Genomic DNA, 22,158 nt, shown 5'->3' with positions numbered 1-22,158 from the left:
TTAAAAAGTACTATATGTCTAGAAAAATTTAATATACTTGTGATAAAAAGAATAATTATTAGTCATCTGTGGAATTGAAGTTGCATTAGTTCTAATAATAATTGTAACTGATATATTGAATCAAATATTCCTATATTAATTTAAATTATTTTTTACAATGTGATTTATTTTGTGTAATCATTCTTGTTTGTAGTTTAGGCCCATAGTTCTATTCATAAAGCTACAACATCAAATTTGTAGCAATTATAAACAGATCTTAATCTACTACTTGAATATATACTATCATTTTTGTGGATTCTAGTTTTTCCTCGTTTTTTGTCTAAACTAGTCTACCTTTACTCATGGAGGCAACTAGTGGCATAAATTTTTATTTTTCAGAGATCTTTTACAAGGGTGAATTAGCATTTTTAGAATCATAGTACTTCTTAAATTTGCCTTAGGATACTATTAAAAAGGATGGAATTTAAAAAAATTATAGCTTATTTGCATAATAGTACATTTCAATCAGATTTTAAAACTTGAATGCAAAATACGCTCCAGAAAGTTTCAAACTTACTACAACTCAAACTTGTAGTTTTCCATGCCATCACTCACGTTAAAAACAGGCTCAGAATTATTTGACTGGAGGGCAAGCCTGCCACCTATAGTAAGAGGCATGTCTCATGGCCTCCACCCTTACTCATCACACAGGGTAAATTGCAACATGTTGGGCATCTTAAAATATGCAGTGGAGCATCCCAATAGACAATCCTTTTTAGATAGGGTTTAATGAATTTTAATTTAATAGTAATTTTGTGTGTGTGTCTGATGAAGGGATGTCTGGAGAAGAATGTCCCTCACTATTATATTAATTCAACTCAGAAAGGGAGTTTTCATGATAAAATATATGTAAAATTACTTTTGTAATTTACATTAATCTAATTGGTTAATTAGGCTGGTGTACTAATGAGTCTGCTTTTTTTGTTTTTTTGTTTTTGTTTGTTTTTTGTTTTTTTTTTGAGATGGAGTCTTGCTCTATCACCCAGGCTGGAGTGCAATGGCGCGATCTCTGCTCACTGCAACCTCCGCCTCCTGGGTTGAAGCAATTCTCGTGCCTCAGCCTCCCAAGTAGCTGGGATCACAAGTGCGCGTCACCACATCTGGCTAATTTTTGTATTTTCAGTAGAGACGGAGTTTCACCTTGTTGGTCAGGCTGGTCTCGAACTCCTGACCTCGTAATCTGCCTACTTTGGCCTCTCAAAGGGCTGGGATTACAGACGTGAGCCACCGAGCCCGGCCCAAGTCTGCTTTTAACATTTCTAACAGGACTTATCTTTTTTGGTTGTTCTATTATATTCTGTGCTTCATTTCTATGATTATAAAGATATTTCTAAAATAGACCTTATACTCTCAGCACATTCTTGATGTGATATGTTTTCACAAGATAACTTCACCTCCACACTGCCCACAGGTCTAGGTTAGTCTTCACATATTTAAAGTCTTTGAGAGACCTCCTAACATTATCCCTCTACTTCTTCAGTTTCTAGTTAGGACTGTTAGCTAGTTCTTCTAAAAATCTGTGTGTGTTCTATTTCAAAAGATCTCTGTTATAACAATAAATTAAAATGTTTATGTTCAAGCTACATTATTAGCATAAGGAAATGACCCCCTTAGCCCTTTCAGTTAATTTTTTGTTAAATTTTTCTTAGTTATAAAGTAAGTAAACCACTTCAACAGGCTCCCCAAGGGACCTGCTTTTGTGCACATATCCAGTATGGTGGTTCCAGAGATAACGTGTCGGCTGACCGCAACATAATGGTCAATAACTCTTAGAAAAGGAGTGAAAAAGTTCATCAACATCTTCATGCTAACACATTTGGACTCTCAGTCTTTTAATTTGGCTACTCTTCTGCTAATGTACATTATTTCCTCCCAAGAAATGGTAAATTTAGGATTTGCGAATTTATTTTAGTTGTCATCCCTTACTGCTTTAGAAAGTGCAATTGTTTAAAAATGAGCCAGGCAACCACAGCAACGTAAGATTTCAGAGGATGCAATCTGAGGTTGGATCTTTCTATGTGTCAAACAATGAGGATTTGTAGGTTTTCATCATTTACTGAAGCTTAGTTGATGTTGTCAGTCCAATGATCTGCACATTGTACCATTTAGAAACTAATTCCCCCCACCTATAAATTCAGAATAATTTTCTTTCTTACTTTGGAGGATAATAGTTTATTTTATTTTTCAGGATCTTTACTTATTTTTTCTCCTGTTTTTATTTTTTAATTTTATTTTTGTTTTTTACTTCCATAGGTTTTTGGGGGAACAGGTGGTGGTTGGTTACATGAATAAGTTCTTTAGTGGTGATTTCTGAGATTTTGGTGCAGCCATCACCCGAGCAGTATTCACTGTATCCTATTTGTAGTCTTTTATCCCTCACCCACCTCCCACCCTTTCCTCTGAGTCCGCAAAGTCCATTGTATCATTCTTATGCCTTTGCATCCTCACAGCAAACTCCCACTTATGAGTGAGAACATACAGTGTCTGGTTTTCCATTCCTGAGTTACTTCACTTAGAATAATGGTCTGCAATTCCATCCAAATTGCTGTGAATGCCATTATTTCATTCCTTCTTTATGGCTGAGTAGTGTTCTATGGTATATATTTACCATAGTTTCTTTATTCACTTGTTGATTGATGGGCATTTGGGCTGGTTCCATATTTTTGCAATTGCGAACTGTGCTGCTGCAAACATGCATGGGCAAGTATTTTTTTTCATATGATGACTTCTTTTCATCTGGGTAGATACCCAGTAGTGGGATTGCTGGATCAAATGGTAGTTCTACTTTTAGTTCTTTAAGGAATCTCCACACTGCTTTCCATAGTAGTTATACTAGTTTACATTCTTACCAGCAGTGTAAAAGTGTTTCCTTTTCACCACATCCCTGCCAAATCTATTATTTTTTTAATTTTTTGATTATGGCCATTCTTGCAGGAGTAAGGTGGTATCACACTGTGGTTTTGATTTGCATTTCCCTGATCATTAGTGATGTTGAGCATTTTTTCATGTTTGTTGGCCATTTGTATATCTTCTTTTGAAAATTGTCCCTTCATGTCCTTAGCCCACTTTTTTATGGGATTGTTTGTTTTTTTCTTACTGATTTGTTTGAGTTCATTGTTGATTCTGGATATTAGTCCTTTGTCACATGTATAGATTGTGAAGATTTTCTCTCACTCTGTGGGTTGTCTGTTTACTCTGCTGACTGTTCCTTTTGCTGTGCAAAAGCTCTTTAGTTTAATTAGGTCCCAGCTATTTATCTGTTTTTATTGCATTTGCTTTTGGGTTTTTGGTCATGAAATCCTTGCCTAAGCCAGTGTCTAGAGGGATTTTTCCAATGTTGTCTTCTAGAATTTTTATAGTTTCAGATCTTAGGTATAAGTCCTTAATCCATCTTAAGTTGATTTTTGTATAAGGTGAGATATGAGGATCCAGTTTCATTCTACATGTGGCTTGCCAATTATCCCAGCACCATTTGTTGAATAGGGTGTCCTTTCCCCACTGTATGTTTTTGTTTGCTTTGTCAGAGATCAGTGGGCTGTAAGTATTTGGGTTTATTTCTAGGCTCTCTATTCTGTTCCATTGGCCTGTGTGCCTATTTTTATACCAGCACTATGCTGTTTTGGTAACTGTGGCCTTGTACTATAGTTTGAAGTTGGGAAATGTGATGCCCCCAGATTTGTTCTTTTTGCTTAGTCTTGCTTTGGCTATGTGGGCTCTTTTTTGGTTCCATATGAATTTTAGGATTGTTTTTTCTAGTTCTATGAAGAATGATGATGGTATTTGATGGGAATTACATTGAATTTGTAGACTGCTTTTGGCAGTGTGGCCATTTTCACAGTATTGATTCTACTCATCCATAAGCATAGGATGTGTTTCCATTTGTTTGTGTGATCTTTGATTTCTTTAAGCAGTGTTTTGTAGTTTTCCTTGTAGAGATCTGTCACCTCCTTGGTTAGGTATATTTCCAAGTATTTTTTTTTCTTTTGCAGCTATTGTAAAAGGGGTTGAGTTCTTGATTTTATTCTCAGCTTGGTAGCTGTTAGGCTACTGATAATGGCAGGGCTACTGATTTGTGTACATTAATTTTGTATCCTGAAGCTTTGCTGAATTAGTTTATCAGTTCTAGGAGCTTTTTGGAGGAGTCTTTAGGGTTTTCAAGGTAAACGATTATATCGTCAGCAAACAGTGACACCTTGACTTCCTCTTTACCCATTTGGATGCCCTTGATATGTTGCTCTTGTCTGATTGCTCTGACTGGGACTTCCAGTACTATGTTGAATAGAAGTGTTGAGAGTCAGCATCCTTGTCTTGTTCCAGCTCTGACTGGGACTTCCAGTACTATGTTGAATAAAAGTGTTGAGGGTCAGCATCCTTGTCTTGTTCCACTTCTCAGGGGAAATGCTTTCAACCTTTCCCCATTCAGTATTATGTTGGCTGTGAGTTTGTCATAGATGGCTTTTATTACATTAAGGTGTGTCCCTTCTATGCCAGTTTTGCTGAGGGTTTTGTCAAATGCTTTTTCTGCATCTATTGAGATGATCATGTGATTTTTGTTTTTAATTCTGTTTATGCGGTGTATCACATTTATTGAATTTAGAATGTTAAATTATTCCTGCATGCCTGGTATGAAACCCACTTGATCATGGTGGATTATCTTGTTATATGTTGTTGGATTCAATTAGCTAGTATTTTGTTAAGCATTTTTGCATCTATATTCATCAGGGATATTGGTCGGTAGTTTTCTTTTTTTTGTTATGTCCTTACCTGGTTTTGGTATTAGGGTGATACTGGCTTCATAGAATGATTTAGGGAGGATTTCCTCTTTATCTTGTGGAGTAGTGTCAATAGGATTGGTACCAATTCTCTTTGAATACCTGATAGAATTCAGCTGTGAATTTGTCTGGTCCTGGACTTTTTTTGTTGGCAACTTTTTATATTATCATTTCAATCTTGCTGCCTGTTACTGGTCTGTTCAGAGTTTCTGTTTCTTCCTGGTTTTATCTAGGAAGGTTGTGTATTTCCAGGAATTTATCCATCTCTTCTAGGTTTTCTAGTTTATGGGCATACAGGTGTTCATAGTAGCTTGATCAGATTTTTTTTTGTTGTTATTTCTGTGGTATTGGTTGTAATATCTCCCATTTTGAACTTATTTTGATCATCTATCTTATTTTCTTGGTTAATCTTGCTAACGGTCTGTCAATTTGATTTAACTTTTCAAAGAACTGGCTTTTTGTTTCGTTTATCTTGTGTGTTTTTGTTGTTGTTGTTTGTTTCAATTTCATTTAGTTCTGCTCTGATCTTTGTTATTTCTTTTCTTCTGCTGGGTTTGGGTTTGGTTTGTTCTTGTTTCTCTAGTTCCTTGAGGTGTGACCTTAGACTGTCTGTGCTCTTTCAGACATTTTGATGTATGCATTTAAGGCTATGAACTTTCCTCTTAGCACCATCTTTGCTGTATCCCAGAGGTTTTGATAGGCTGTGTCACTATTATGGTTCAGTTCAAATAATTTTTACATTTCCATCTTGATTTCATTGTTGACCCAACAATCATTCAGGAGCAGGTTATTTAATTTCCATGTATTTGCATGGTTCTGAGGGTTCCTTTTGGAGTTTTATTCTACTGTGGTCTGAGAGAGTACTTGATATAATTTCAGTTTTCTTAAATTTACTGAGACTTGTTTTGTGAACTATCCTATGGTCTGTCTTGGAGAAAGTTACATATGCTGATGAATAGAATGTATATTCTGCAGTTGTTGGATGGAATGTTTTGTAAATATCTGTTAAATCCATTTTTTCTAGGGTATAGCTTAAATCCATTGTTTCTTTGTTGACTTGGTCTTGATGGCCTGTCTAGTGCTGTCAGTGGAATATTGAAGTCCCCTGCTATTACTGTGTTGCTGTCTATCTCATTTCTTACGTCTAATAGTAGTTGTTTTATAAATTTGGGAGCTCCAGTGTTAGGTGCATATATGTTTAGGATTGTGATATTTTCCTCTTGGACAAGTCATTTTATCATTATATAGTGTCACTCTTTGTCTCTTCTGTGCTGTGTCTGCACTCCCAATTCACCCCCTCCGTTGAGTTCTGTCCAGCAAACTTCACATTCACATTCGGTTGAAATTGTTACAAAGTTGAGCTGGAAGTTTCTTTCTCCCTGTTGTCTTTTCCCAGGGAACCCTTCCCAAGGACCTCTGCAAGACAAAAGTCAGAAATGGCTTCCATGGGGACTGAGAGCCCATAGTTCTCTTCCCACTGCTTTTTCTACCCTTGTGTTTCACCTGGCTCTCTAAAATTTTCTCAGCTTCAGGTAAGGTGAGATCCTTCTCCTGTGATCTGGACGTTCAGGTTCCCCATTGAGGGTGTGTGTTCAGGGGTGGATGATCCCCCTTTCCCACTTTCACACTTTGGGCGCTCACAGTTTTGGGGCTGTTTCCCAGGGCCTGCAGGAGCAATCTGCTTCATTCAGAGGGTCTGTGGATTCTTTTGGCTAGTTAAGTTCCTGTGGTAGTTCTTGGAGCAAAAGTTCATGATGTGTGTCCCCACGTGCTGCTCTGTCTGTCTGAGTGGGAGCTTTAGTTTAGTCCTGTCTCCTATCCACCATTTTCCTTCTACCTCCCAGAATGGTTTTCAAATCAAGACTTAATCTATACATATGTTTAGGATAAAGATTGTCTTTTAAAGTTTTTTTCAGACGATGCCTATCTCTAGTTTGGGATACATTAAAAGGTATGAGGTATACAGTTTTAGTTTTACCAGCTATTCAATGTATTTCTCACTTTTATTTTTTTGGTCTCCTAAAATCATTTCACTAAAAGTGTTTAATAATTTTCTGCTTTGAATTTCTTAAACCATTATAAATCTGTTCCTAGAGAATAATAGTTTTAACAGTAATATACTATTAAATTGTTCATCAGTCTGGTGGAATTTTTGAATTTAATAAAGTATTATGGTTTAAGTCACATTCATGTTTGTAGATTATTATGTAATTAGTTTAAAACAGTATTATTAACTGTAGATGTAACTTCATATATGCTCATTTTGGATTAAATTATTTGAATTGTGCATGTAAATTTAGCTATAAAAGTATATAACATAATCAGCTGTACCATGGTTTCCATCCATAACAATTCTGCATTTTCAGGCACAATTTTAAAAGGCCAACAAAAGATAAGTTTCCTTTTTAAATGCCTGTGGTAAATTATTTGACAGGCTATATAAAAGTATGAATTATTTTCCAAGCCTATCACAGATAAATTGTGACCTTATGAAACTCATTTGATCACAACTCCCTTAATTGTAGAACCTGATTTTTCTTTTTGTCAAATTATGCGAAACTCAATTTATTTTTCTCATAAAATAATAATAGACAAACCATGTTTTCAAGTTATAACTATTAATAGTAGCATATTATTTATACAGAACTCATCACACAGTATTTATTGATTTCAAGCATTGTGGGAAGAACTGTGGGAGTCACTAAAGAAATGTAAGGTATGGGCTGGGTCCACAGCATAACCTAGTCAAGGAAAATAGACACATGAAATCACTAGGACACTAATGAGTGCTAAATTGTATGACACTGAGTAAAAAGACGGTAGAAGTTTAGAGAAAGCATAGCATAAAATAAGAAAAAAGTTGTGGAGAATTTAGACCTGAAAAGTTGTGTAAAATTTGGTTAAGCCAAAAGGAAAAGTATTCCAGGAAAAGGAAATTATATTAACTGAGACTTAAATAGGGTGTGTACATAGTAGTGAGGAGGTGAGCCCATTTAGAAATACGTGGTTCATGTTGAAGAATGAAAGGGCTAGAAAGGCACCTTGGAACTTCCTTGTCGGGGACTTTGAATGTTATATTAAGGAATTGACACATTGTCCTGTAACAGTATAAACACTTTCACTTATAGAAGGACTTTTAGAAGGATTAGACTTATAGAAGGATTTAGACTTATAGAAGGATTAGACTGGCAGTGGGATGTAGGGTAACACGTGAGAACCAGAGGCCCTGAAATAATTTCAGATGATAAGTACAGTGACATTAAGGTGCAGAGGGTTTTGAAAGCCAGAAACATTTAGAATGACAGGTAAAAAAGCTAGTTTTGACTCTGTTACATGTGAAGTGACCAGAGATAATCAAATGATGGTATTATTGGAAGTATTGAACTGGAGTGAAAGGTTGGAGTTGAAAATTTGGGAGGAGACAACCTCCCAAATCACCTAAGAGGAGGTGATATTAAAATCATCTAAGAGGGTGCCCTCAAGAAGGAGGAGGTGAGTATTTTGGGAGAAGAGCTAGAGCCAAGGATCTTCTCATTTGGAGGACAAGAGAGGAAAATTAAGCCAACAGAAGAAACAGAAAGAGCAGGCCGGGCGCGGTGGCTCAAGCCTGTAATCCCAGCACTTTGGGAGGCCGAGACGGGCGGATCACGAGGTCAGGAGATCGAGACCATCCTGGCTAACACGGTGAAACCCCGTCTCTACTAAAAAATACAAAAAACTAGCCAGGCGAGGTGGTGGGCGCCTGTAGTCCCAGCTACTTGGGAGGCTGAGGCAGGAGAATGGCGTAAACCCGGGAGGCGGAGCTTGCAGTGAGCTGAGATGCGGCCACTGCACTCCAGCCCGGGGGGACAGAGCGAGACTCCATCTCAAAAAAAAAAAGAAACAGAAAGAGCAATTAGAGTAATGAGGAACTGTGGAGAAGTTTATTTCCCTAAAAATTAGAGGGTTTAGAAGTCAGAGGGCTTGAAAAAAGGCTTAACTTATATTTTGATTCCTGTTTTAATATTTAACTACTTACAAGTCTCAATGTTGTTATTATTAAGCTGTCTATCAACAGGCATTTGTTGAGGCTCAACAAGAAACCCATCTTTATGTTAGGGACTAGTGAAAATATTAGATGAAAATTTGAAATATATTTGGGAAATGAAACTAATGTATAAAATATTAAAGGATAATTTGATATTAAATGTTATATTTGTTGATACAGTGTCTAAAGTTTAATATCTAAAGTACAGTATCTTAAGTTCAGAGATTGTTGCTGGTTAAAGTAGTTGATTAAGATTTCATAAAGGAGACTGGACATAGCTGGACTTTGAAGGAAGGACATACTTCAGGCAAGTAGAAAGGGAAAGGACAACACTCCTAGTCAGGGGAAAGGTACCATCAAAGAAAAACTGTCTTTCAATAAGTACAAATTAAGGGATAGAAAGGTAGTCTGAAAAGATTGCTCCACAGATGTGTATTTGATTTCCTCTTTTGACGTACTCTGAAAGTGTTTTGTTGCAGGGTTGTGCTAGGTTCACTATTATGATAAACAAATAAATAATACTGTCTTGGGGCTACTGAACTTAGCCAGTATGTGGCAGCTTAGCACTTTATATTTTCCCACTTAAAAAAAAAAAAAAGTATTTACTGGTTTTCTTTAAATTTACAAAAATAACAGACATGCTTAAGGCAGAAAATTTTGAAAACACAGAAAAGCCCAAAGGGACATAAATCATCTAATTCAGCCACTCAGTATTACCCACTATTCACCATTTGATGTTTATCCTTTTACTGTGCAGACATTTACTTACAAGTATTTGCTTAAAAGATTACATACTTGATATACATATAATGTACATATGACCTAATTATTTTAATACATAGTATTTGAACTTACATTTGTACATTACATATATTCTTTTTCATGTGTCATAAAATAAACACATGAACCCAACACTGAACTAATGAATTAGATTATTACCAATATTGTTGATCTGCTTATTATTCTTCCTCCACCCAGTTCCCCTATCCCTCTCAGATACAGATGGTTTTAAAGAGCTTTTCCTACCAAGCATTAAAATGTGCAAATTAAAATAGCAGTGAGATACTATTTTTTCCACTCAACAGATAAGCAAATATTTAACAGCCTCCGATATTAGTGGTAAGTATAGGAAAATGAGTATTTTCATAAATCACTGGTTAGGGTGTACAATTGCCAATTGGAGGGCAATTCTATTGTTAGATATGTATACTAGAGAAACATTCACATAAATGTCCAATTAAAGTAAATGTTTAAAATTGAGAACTATCTTATGTCTGCCAATTAGTGCAGAACCTTTTATGTATACTGTGATTCCATTTATGTAACATAAATTTTCTAATTTGCCATGGATATGTATTTATGTGTGTGAAATTATTCAAAAATGCACTGGAATTCTAGTTACCTCTGATATCTTGTAATTGGATATTCTTCAATTCTGTATGTATTTATTTAAGTTTATATTACCTGAATATACATTTTTTATTTAAAATTTATATAGCATTTTCCATGTGCCAGGCAATCTTTAAGTATTTTATAAATATTAACTCATTTTCATTTCTCATAGAACAAATATTAACTCATTGTATTCCTCACAGCCCTATGAGATAGTTATTATATCTCCATTTAATAGATGAGAAAACAGAAATACAGATTAATTACACAACCAGTAAGTCATACCAGGATTCAGATTTAAACAAGGTGGCTTCAAAGGTCATGCCCTTAGTGACTGTATATCATACTGTTTTTCAGCAAACATAATTATAGAAAAAATATTCAAATAAAAATACCCTCAATCACAGTAAGATATGGAACACACATAGGTCTTCCCATTAAACGTGGGTAATTAAAGCTATATGATTATTCTCACTTCCTCTTATAACTTCACTAAATTATAGTAATGGAATGGGAAAAAAGATATAAAGTCATGAGGACAAAGAGAATAAAAAGACTGTGAAAATAGGAGATATCAATATTTGGGGAAGTTGCAAACCAGATGGCTATGTGGTACCTGACTTTGCAGACCACAGGCTTTCCTGAAATATCAGTGGTTGCAGCAAAAGACACCAATGGGGAGTAAAAGCTTTGTACTATAGAACTCCAGAAAGGCACAAATACTGGGATGACCAGGTGCATTAGGAGGTAGAACTTAAAATAAGGGGATATGTTAAAAGTTTGTATAAAGAGAAAATGAGATGGAATAATTTTTGGGAGACACCAACCCACATGGTTTCTGGACTTGAAAACACTAAGCACATTCAAAAGTAAACATGAGGTGGCTAGACTGAAACTAAGGTGATTAATTGATTCTGTACCCAGAATAGTGAGGTTTTTCCCACCTCCTTTCTTGCTCCAGAAGCTGGGCTTATGTCTCTGTGTTACTTGCTTAGAGGATCCTCCTCTGGAAAAATAGATTATGCTTCCCAGAGTAAAACGTAGACATACTGGTACGTGGCAGTTCTCTCTGAAAAGGTAGCTGTGCCAACTAACCTTTCCTTACAGTGAGGCCCAAGTTAACAAGCCTACCCACGTAAACCAACTTCCTAACCACTTTTAAATATAACCAGAGAGCCAGAGATCACCATACTTTTGTGGAAATTCTCCATCTGTAATCTCAGATCTATAAGTCTAAGGCTTCAGAAAATAGAATCAGGGACAGTGCCGTAAATGGAACTAAATTCAGAGAATTAAAATGCATATCCACAAAAAAATAAGAGAAGATGTTGCATCCTATAAACAAGAATGGTATGCTGTTTTTAACAAGGAATAATTGGCCGGGCACAGCGGCTCATGCCTGTAATCCTAGCACTTTGAGGGGCCGAGGCGGATGGATCACCTGAGGTCAGGAGTTCCAGACCAGCCTGGCCAACATGGCAAAACCCTGTCTCTACTGAAAATGCAAAAATCAGCCAGGTGTGGTGGCACGCACCTGTATAATCCCAGCTATTTGGGAGGCTGAGGTAGGAGAATTGCTTGAATCCAGGAGGCGAAGGTTGTAGTAAGCCAAGATTCCACCACTGTACTCCAGCCTGGGAGACAGAGCGAGACTACCTCTCAAAAAAAAAAAAAAAAAAAAAAGTAATAATCAGGAAAAAGAGAAAGGAATTCTTGCCAAGTTAAGAACATGACAGCATAAATAGAAAAATTAATAAATTTGAAAGATAAAGTTGAAATATCCCTATAATGTGGAACAGAATGACAAAGGTGATAGGAGATAAAAAAAGAAATTAGAGTTTTAGGCCAGAAGATTTAATATCTAACTAATAATAGAAAACAGAAGGGAAGAATCAAAGAAATAATAAAAGAAAATTTTATGAAATTTGATATGAAAGCACTTCTTGCTTTGCTAATGCGTGTTTTTTTAGTACCAACAATATGCCAGATAGTATTCTAGGTGCTGGGGATAGCAGTGAACAGAATGGACAAAAGTGACCAATATCCCTGTTCTCATGTAGCTTATGTTCTAAAAGAGGAGAGAGTCAAGAAAAGATGAATAAGGGAAATATATAGTATGTAAGAGAGTGAAACTGCTAGAGAAAAATAAAAGCAAGAAAGAAAGCGTGATGGGGGATGGTAGGGCAGGATGGGCCTCATATTTGGTGGCCAGGAAAGGCCTTAGTGAAGTATCCCCAAATTGAGATTAAGATATGAAGGAAGTGAGGGAGTAAGCCATGGAAGATACTGGGGAAGAGCATTCCAGGTACAGGGAACAACAGGTACAAAGGTCCTGAGATGGGAGTATACCTGGCATGTTTGAAGAACAGCAGGGAGTTGATACGAGTGGGGTGAAATGAGCAAGAAGCGTAGTAGGAACTGATGTCAGAAAGGAAATATGACACTAGTTATATGTCTTCTAGGCCATCCAGAGGGCTTGGCTTTTACTCTAAATGAGAAGAGAAGCTCTTGAAGACCTTTGAGTGGAGAAGTATGATTTAATTTATTTTTTAATTGGATCACTGTAGCTATTGATGGGAATAGATTGAAGAGAGTGAGAAAGCAGGGAGATGACTTAGAAGACTGTTGCCATAGTCCAAGGTAAGGTGTGATGGTGGCTTTGACTGGATGATAGCAGTGGAGTGGTGAGAAATGGCCAGATTCTGAGTATATTTTGAGTGTTGAGGCATCAGAATTTGCCGATGAGTCAAATGTGGAGTATAGAGGAAATTTCTGAGGAACTGGAAGAATGGAGTTGTCATTTACTGATGTGGGGAAGATTGAGAAGAGATTTTTGAGGGACATATCCAATTTTGGACATGATATGTTTGAAATTCCATTAGATAGCCAATTGGAGAAGTAAAATATATTGCTGATTATTGGAATTTGTAGTTCAGGGAAAGATTTGGCCCGGATGTATAAATTTGAGTGGCAGCAACACAGATAGCATTAAAAGCCAAAAGACTGGTGAAGATCACCAAAGGAGTGGGTGTAGACAGGGAAACAGAGGAGACTGAAGAGCTGAGCCCTAGATTCTACCAACATTTTAAGATTGGAGAGATGGAGAAAAGGGAACATGAAGAAAGGAGACAGAATGGAGTAGCTAGAGAAGTAGAGCACAATGAAGGGAGTGTGGTGTCCTGGAAACCAAGTTTCAAGAATAAAGTGGAGTGTTACTAGAATGCCAAGATACCTGTAACAAGATGCTGGTCATTGGCCACTGCATGGGAGAAGCATGCAGGTCATTCATGATCTGGATAAAAGCAGTTTCAATGGAAGGTGATGGTAGATGCCTGATTGGAAAGTATTTTTTAAAAAACTTTAATGTTAGGTTTAAGAGTACATGTGCAGATTTGTTATATAGGTAAACATGTGTCATGGGGGTTTGTTGTACAGATTATTTTGTCATCCTGGTTCTAAGCTGAGTACCCAGTAGTGATTTCTTTTGTTCCTCTCCCACGTCTCACACTCCATCCTCAGGTAGGCCCCAGTGTCTGTTGTTCCCCTGTTTGTGTCCATGTGTTCTCATCATTTAGCTCCCACTTACAAGTGAGAACATGTGGTATTTTGTTTTCTGTTCCTGAATTAGTTTGCTAAGGATAATGGCCTCCAGCACCATCCATGTTCCTGGAAAGAACATGGTCTTATTACTTTTTATGGCTGCATAGTATTCCATGGTGTATATGTACCATTTTTTCTTTATCCGGTCTCCCACTGATGGGCATGTAGGTTGATTCCATGTCTTTGCTATTATGAATAGTGCTGCAGTGAATATATGCATGCATGTGTCTTTATGATGGAACTATTTATATTCCTTTGGGTATATCCCAGTAATGGGATTGCTGGGTCAAATGGTATTTCTGTCTTTAGGACTTTGAGGAATCTCCATGCTGATTTCCCAGTGGTTGAACTAATTTATACTCCCACCAACAGTGTATAAGCATTCCTTTTCTCTGCAACCTCACCAGCGTCTGTTAGGTTTTGACTTTTTAGTAATCGCCATTCTGACTGGTGTGGGATGATATCTCATTGTGGTTTTGATTTGCATTTCTCTAGAGCTCAGTGATATTGAGCTTTTTCTCATATGGTTGTTGGCTGCATGTATATCTTTTTTTTTTTTTTTTTTTTTTTTTTGAAAAGTGTCAGCTCATGTCCTTTGCCGACTTTTTAATGGGGATTTTTTTTTGTATTTAAGACAAAATGGGAGGAGAGAAATTAGGGGCTTATAACAAAGGGTTAATGTTGTAAAGGAAAATGGAGAAATAGGGTAGGAGCTTGACAGAGAAATGGAGTCAAAAGAGGTTTTAATTTTTTCTTTCTTTTTTAGATGAGAGAAATAACAGATGTTGGTATGCTAATGGGAATAATCCAATGGAAAGGGGGAAATCAGTGCAGAGAAAGGGGAGCATTAATTGCTGGAGCTGTTAGCAAGAAAGAAGGAGAGAGACAGAAAGAAAGAAAAACATACCTGCTAAGGGGGAAGAGAATAGAAAGTAGGTGCCTGGTATCTGATGACATCGTGGAGATGCTTTATAGTCCTGGACTACTCAACTTCATATTTCTTCCTAAGTGAGAACAACCCCTATTTGGTTAACTAATGAGTTTTCAGGTTTGTGTTACATATGCAAGAATGCATTTCTAACTAACGTTTCATGTTATTTAGAAGTGTGAGGTAGCAACAGAAGAAGCTGCTAAGGGAATTGAAACTGATTATCTTTGAGACTGGGATGACAGGCTGTAGGGTAGAGGTAAGACAGTAAACAGCTGTTTTAATTCCAAGTATTCTCTGACATTTTAACAATTTATACATGCATTCCTTTAATTGAAATCCTTTTCAATCATGCTCAGTGTCAGTTTAGGTCTTCTAAGAAGCAGATGGCAAGATAGTACTAGCCATGTGAGAGATTTGTGGGGGAGATGTGAAAGATGATGAAGAAGGGAGCAGGAGTAGGTGGGGAGAGCTTTTGGACTATGATGCTAGTCTGAAACATGTGAAAGGAGAGAGAAGGAAGGAGGGTTGGATAGAAAGAGGTGCAGGCTGAAGCATGGTGCTGAGAAAGTTTCAGCCAGGCCAAATGTTACTCATTAGAGGAATCCCCTGTTGGACAGGATTGGGCTGTCCCTAGTACCCCGTGATGCTCAGTCGTTGGCTGGTAGCCACCCAGGGAAAGTGTGGCTTCTCTCCGTCAACTATACTGCCAGCCTCAGTTCCTCTTGAAGGAGTTCTGAGTGGTACACAGCCATAGCCATTATACTCACGAAGATTTACATTAAAATAAAGGATGTGTGTATGTTTGTGTATACACACAACATTGTACCCGAGGAATCTTAAATGTTCAGCTAGTGAGTTTAATATCATGCCCTTGATAATTAGTCTGTCTTGGGCAAAAATTTTTTTTTTTTTTGGAGATGGATTCTTGCTCTGTCACCCAGGCTGGAGTGCAGTGGTGCAATCTCTGCTCAATGCAACCTCTGTCTCCTGGGTTCAAGCAGTTCTCTTGCCTCAGCCTCCCGAGTAGCTGGGACTACAGGCATGCACCACCACATCTAATTTTTTATTTTTACTAGAGACGGGGTTTCTCCATGTTGGCCAGGGTAGTCTTGAACTCCTGACCTCATGATCCACCTGCCTTGGCCTCCCAAAGTGCTGGGATTACAGGCCTGAGCCACCATGCCTGGTATTTTCTTTTGTTTGTTTGTTTGAGATGGGGTCTCCCTCTGTTGCCCAGGATGGAGTGTAATCTCAGCTCACTGCAACCTCTGCCTCCCAGGTTCAAGTTATTCTCCTGCCTCAGTCTCCTGAGCAGCTGGGATTATAAGTGTGTGCCACCACGCCCGACTTATTTGTGTATTTTTAGTAGAGACAGGGTTTCACCATGCTGGCCAGGCTGGTCTCGAACTCCTGACCTCAGGTGATCTGTCCGCCTCAGCCTCCCAAAGTGCTGGGATTACGGGTGTGAGCCACCGCTGGGCCTTGGGCAAAAATTTTATTCCTTCCCAAGAAAAACAGGAAATTTACATTGTATCTTGACTACTTCAATCCAAAATTCAATGACCTATGATAATTGACTGATACATTGTTTATGCTTAAGAATACAGTAGAATATTTACCCAATTTTGCAACATGGTTATGATACAAAGAAACTCTTGGTCTTCTTTTTAATAATATATCTTTGTATCATCAATCAACATTTCCTTCCTGTTCTCTTCATAAATGGTTCTTTCTTTGCTTTTATTAATTGTTTTCATTTTAAAACATTTCTTTAAAGAAACTCTTAATTTCCTGGTTCCACTATTGGCATTCATGACTAATAATGTCTTGGAAGCTTCCACGTATTTTGCTACAAAGGAAGCCAGTTCAGGACTATTAATTTTTCTCATATTTATTCAGTTATAGTTAATCATATTTGTCAAGCTAAATGAGTTCAAAATCTGAATAATCTAACTCCTCTCTTGTTGTTTTTCACATGTCTTTTACAAACACATACCAAATATTTATCTAGTTTTTAAAGGGAGGGTAAAGTTGTACTTCCATAGTTAGCTAATGAGAAGACTTTTAATATATTATATTTAAATACTGGTACTGATTTTTTAATCAGGTTTTATCACTTTTATAGAAACTTAAAAAGTGACTTATTTTAAATTTATAACTTTGTATTAAATGTACAAGTTAGAATGTGATATAAGTGTATGTATAAACTAAGCATCTAAGGTTAAGTGGGAAAACACAGCAAATTTATATTCATGATATTTGAGAATATTATGTTACATATATGTCAATGTAACTAATAGAGAAAACACATTAGGTACTTTTGCCAAATTGTTACTTGTATGTCCCTTATTTTTTTTTAATAAAGTGTTTTTTTTAAATAAAAATATTAACTTAGCAGATAAGCTACTTAACAAGTGACTGTGAAATGAAAAGCAGTTATAACTACTCATAAAATAGTATCGTATATAAAATATTCACAGTGGCTGTCCACAGTAAAGAAGTACCTGTCCTTTGGTAGTCCCATTGGTCTTAGTGGAATCCTAGGTTGAATTGTGAGGCCCCACTAAGCATATAAATTGCTCTAGTTTTGTGTTCATCATTCTCCCATAATAGAACAGTCCCTTGTTTTATCTGATGCCAAGTCTTCCACCTAGACCTAAAGTTCCCAAACTATGCACCGAGGCACCCTGGGTACTACAGTGAATTCACAGGCATGCTGTGGGATATTTTTTAAAGTCTCAAGGAAAACACAGAGACTGCTGTCGAAGATACAAGCTATTAGCTCCAGATAGTTCAGAGTTTCAATGTTAGTTTATGTTACATTCCTTTTCAGGTTGTCATAGCTATTTGAAGCTGGGCTTTCAGGGCTTGATGTAATAAAAAGCAACTACTACACAATAATTAGCATAGAACAGGCATTAGGGTGAGGATGTCTAATTTGATTTCAAAATTTGACAAGTTTTGTGGTGCCTGTCTTCTGTTAGTACATACAACTTGTTAGTAAGTAATTGTAGTTATTTAGGAATGAAATAAAAGTCTTTTTAACATATTGACCTCCAGTTCCATTCATGTCGCTACAAAATGGATGATTTCATTCTTTTTTATGGCTGAATAATATTCCATTGGTTTTTTACACCACATTTTCTTTATTCATTGATCTGTTGATAGGCATTTAGATTGACTGATTCCATATCTTTGCTGTTATGAATAGTGCTGTGATAAACATGTGAGTGCAGATATCCCTTTGATATAAATATATTTCTTTTCCTTTGGATAGATACCAAGTAGTAGGATTTCTGGATTGTATGGTAGATCTCCTTTTGTTTTGTTTTTCTTCTTTTTTTTTGCAACAGAATCTTGCTCTATTGCTCAGGCTGGAGTATAGTGGTGCAATCTCACCTCACTGGAACCCCCCTCTCCCAAGTTCAAGCCATTCTCTTGCCTCAGCCTCCTGAGTAGCTGGGACTACAGGTGCATCGCACCACTTCTGGCTAATTTTTTGTCTTTTTGTAGACACAGTGTTTCACCATGTTGGCCAAGCTGTTCTCAAACTCCTGACCCCCGGTGATCTGCCCGCCTCAGCCTCCCAAAGTGCTGGGATTATAGGCGTGAGCCACCATGCCAGGCCTCCTTTAGGTTTTTGATAAATCTCCGTACTATTTTCCATAGTGGTTGTACTAATTTACATTCCAACCAACAGTATGTAAGAGTTTCCTTTGCTTTCTTGCCAGCATGTTATTTTTTTTTTCTTTTAAATAATAGCCATTCTAACTGGGGTGAGATGAAATCACAGTGTTTTAGTCATATACTTGTTGGCTATATGTGTGTCTTTTGAGAAATGTCTGTTCATGGACTTTGCTCACTTTTTTAAATGAGATTTTTTTTTTTTTTTTTTTTTTTTTTACTGTTGAGATGTCTGAATTCCTTGTATATGGTAGGTATTAGTCCCCTATTGGATGAGTAATTTGCAAACATTTTTTCCCATGTAAGAGGTTGTTTCTTCACTCTGTTGATTGTTTCTTTTGCTGTGCAGAAGCATTTAAATGTAATATACTCTCATTTGTCTATTTTTGTTTTTGTTTTCTGTGCTTTTGAGGTCTTAGCCATAATATCTTTGCCTAAACCAATGTCCTGAAGAGTTTTCCCTAATACTACTACTACTTCTAGTAGTTTTACACTTTTGGGTTTAATCCATCTTGAGTTGACTTCTGTATATTGTGAGAGATAGGGGTCCAGTTTCATTCTTCTAGAAGAATAAGTGGTTATCATTTATTGAAGAGGGTTTTCTTTCCCCAGTGTATGTTCTTGAGGGCTTTGGAGAAGATCAGTTGGCTGTAAATATGTGGATTTATCTCTATGTCTGTAGTATGTTTCATTGATCTGTGTGTCTGTTTTTATATGAATATCATGCTGTTTTGGTTTCTATATCCTTGTAATATGTTTTGAAGTCAGGTAGTGTGATGCTTTCAGTTTTGTTCTTTTTGGTCAGGATTGCTTCAGCTGTTTGGATTCTTTTTTGGCTCCATACAAATTTTAGAATTATTTTTTCTATGTCTGTGAAAAGTGGCATTGGTATTTTGATAGGTATTACATTCAATCTCTAGATTGCTTTGGATAGTATGGTCATTTTAACTATGTTAATTCTTTTAATCCATGAGCGTGGTATTTTCTTTTCACTTGTTTGTGTCCTCTTCAATTTCTTTCATCAATGTTTTATAGTTTTTTTTTTTTGGTAGAGATCTTTCACTAAATTGGTTAAATTTATTCCTAACTATTTTAATTTTTGTAGTTACTGTAAATGAGATTGTCTTCCTGATTTCTTTCTCAGCTAATTCATTATTGTTGTATACTGATTTTTACATGTATGCTGATCAGTGTACTATTGATTTTTATATGCTGATTTTTGTATGCTGCAACTGAATTTGCTAATCAGTTTTAAGAGTTTTCTGGTGGAGTGTTTTGGTTTTTCTAGATATAAAATTATGTCATCTGCAAAGAGGGACAGTTTGAAATTCTGTTTTCCAATACTAATGCCTTTGATTTTTTTTTTTTTTTTCCCTTGCCTGACTGCTCTATCTAGGACTTCTAGTACGATGTCAATTAGGAATGGTGAAAATAGGCATTTTTGTCTTATTACAGTTTTTTTTTTTTTTTTTTTGAGACGGAGTCTCGCACTGTTGCCAGGCTGGAGTGCGGTGGTGCGATCTCGGCTTACTGCAACTTTGGCCTCCTGGGTTCAAGAGATTCTCCTGCCTCAGCTTCCCAAGTAACTGGGACTACAGGTGCACACCGCCACACCCAGCTAATTTTTGTATTTTTAGTAGAGATGGGGTTTCACCATGTTGGCCAGGATGGTCTCCATCTCTTGACCTCATGATCTGCCTGCCTTGGCCTCCCAAAGTGCTGGGGTTACAGGCGTGAGCCACCGTATTCCAGTTTTTAGAGTAAAAGCTTTCAACCTTTCCTTATTCAGTATGATGGATGGTCTTCCTATGCCTAGTTTGTTGAGAGTTTTTATCATGAAGGAGTGTTGAATTTTATTACATGCTTTTTATGCATCTTTTGAGATGATCATATAATTTTTGTCTTTCATTCTGTTAATGTGATGTATCATGTTTATTGATGTGCACATGCTGAACCATCCTTGCACCCCTGGGATACATTCTTCTTGATCATGTTATATTATCATTTGATGTGCTGTTGAATTTGGTTTGCTAGTATTTTGTTGATGATTTTTGCATCTATTTTGATTTAGGGATATTGGCCTGCAGTTTTATTTTTTTGTTGTATCCTTTTCTGGTTTCGGTATCATGGTAATGCTAGACTCATAGAATGAGTTAGGGAGAATTCACTCCTCTTCAATAGTTTGAGAAGGGTTAGTTCTTTATACATGTGGTGGAATTCTGCAGGGAATCCAGCTGGTCCTTGGCTTTTCTTTGTAGGGAGACTTTTTATACTGATTCAGTCTTGTTATTGGTATGCTCAGGTTTTCTATTTCTTCCTGATTCAGTCTTGGTGGGTTGTATGCATTCAGCAATTTATCCGTTTCCTCTATATTTTCTAGTTCGTTAGCATATAATTGTACCTATTAGTCCCTGATGATCTTTTATATTTCTGTGGCATCAGTTGTAATGTTTCCTTTTTCACTTATAATTTTATTTATTTGGGTATTCTCTTTTGTTCTTGGTTATTCTAGCTAGTAGTTCATCCATTTTGTTTGTCTTTTGAAGAACCAACTTTTCTTTTCTTTTTTTTATGAGACAGAGTCTTGCTCTGTCATCCAGGTTGGAATACAGTGGAGCAACCTTGGCTCACTGCAACCTCCACCTCCCAGGTTTAAGTGATTCTCATGCCTCAACCTCCCTAGTAGCTGGGATTACAGGCATGTGCCACCATGCCTGGCAAGTTTTTGTATTTATAGTAGAGATGGGCTTTTGCCATGTTGCCCACGCTGGTCTCAAACTCCTGGCATCAAGTGATCCTCCTGCCTCAGCCTCCCAAAGTGCTGGGATTACAATAGTGAGCCACCGTGCCTGGCCTGAAGAACCAACTTTTCATTTCGTTGATCCTTTATAATTTTTTTTAGTCTATTTTCTTTGGTTTTGCTCTGATCTTTATTATTTTCTTCTTTCTGCTAATTTGGGGTTTGATTTATTCTTGCTTTTCTTGTTCCTTGAGGTGTATCATTAGATTGTTTCTTTGAAATATTTCTGTTTTTTTAATGCAGGTGTTTATTGCTATAAATTTCCCTCTTAGCATTGCTTTCACTGTGTCCCAAAAACACAGCACAGGTTTGGGTATATTGTGTTTCTATTTGCATTTATTTATTTATTTATTATTTATTTTAGATGGAATCTCACTCACTCTGTTGCCCAGGCTGGAGTGCAGTGGCGTGATCTTGGCTCACTGCAACCACTGCCTCCCGGGTTCAAGTGATCCTCCCACCTCAGCCTCCCAAGTAGCTGGGATTACAAGCATGCACCACCATGCCTGGCTCATTTTTGTATTTTTAGTAGAGGTGGGGTTTTACCATGTTGGTCAGTCTGGTCTTGAATTCCTGACCTCAAGTGATCTACCTGCCTTGCCCTCCCAAAGTGCTGAGATTACAGGCGTGAGCCACCTCGCCTTGCCTCCATTTGCATTTATTTTGATATATTTTTCAATTTCCATCTTAATTTCTTCATTGATCCAATGGTTATTTAGGAGTATGTTATTTAATTTCCATGTATTTGTATACTTTTTAAAGTTTCTCTTGGTAATGATTCCTCATTTTATTTCACTGTCTGTGAAGATAATGTGATACGATTTCCTTTTTTTTTTTTTTTTTTTTTTTGTGACAGAGTCTCGCTCTGTTGCCCAGGCTGGAGTGCAGTGGCCGGATCTCAGCTCACTGCAAG

General features: G+C 36.9%; 1 protein-coding gene across 5 annotated transcripts in view; it reads left to right on the top strand.

Moving 5' to 3' along the window:
- The window catches only part of WDPCP (WD repeat containing planar cell polarity effector), a 489,966-nt gene that overhangs the window by 112,870 nt on the left and 354,938 nt on the right, over positions 1-22,158 (top strand). The gene's annotated exons all lie outside the window — the stretch shown is intronic.

The sequence above is a fragment of the Piliocolobus tephrosceles genome, chromosome 15 (genome assembly GCF_002776525.5).
Source record: "Piliocolobus tephrosceles isolate RC106 chromosome 15, ASM277652v3, whole genome shotgun sequence".
Taxonomy (NCBI): domain Eukaryota; kingdom Metazoa; phylum Chordata; class Mammalia; order Primates; family Cercopithecidae; genus Piliocolobus; species Piliocolobus tephrosceles.
This window is presented reverse-complemented; position numbering and strand designations above follow the sequence as displayed.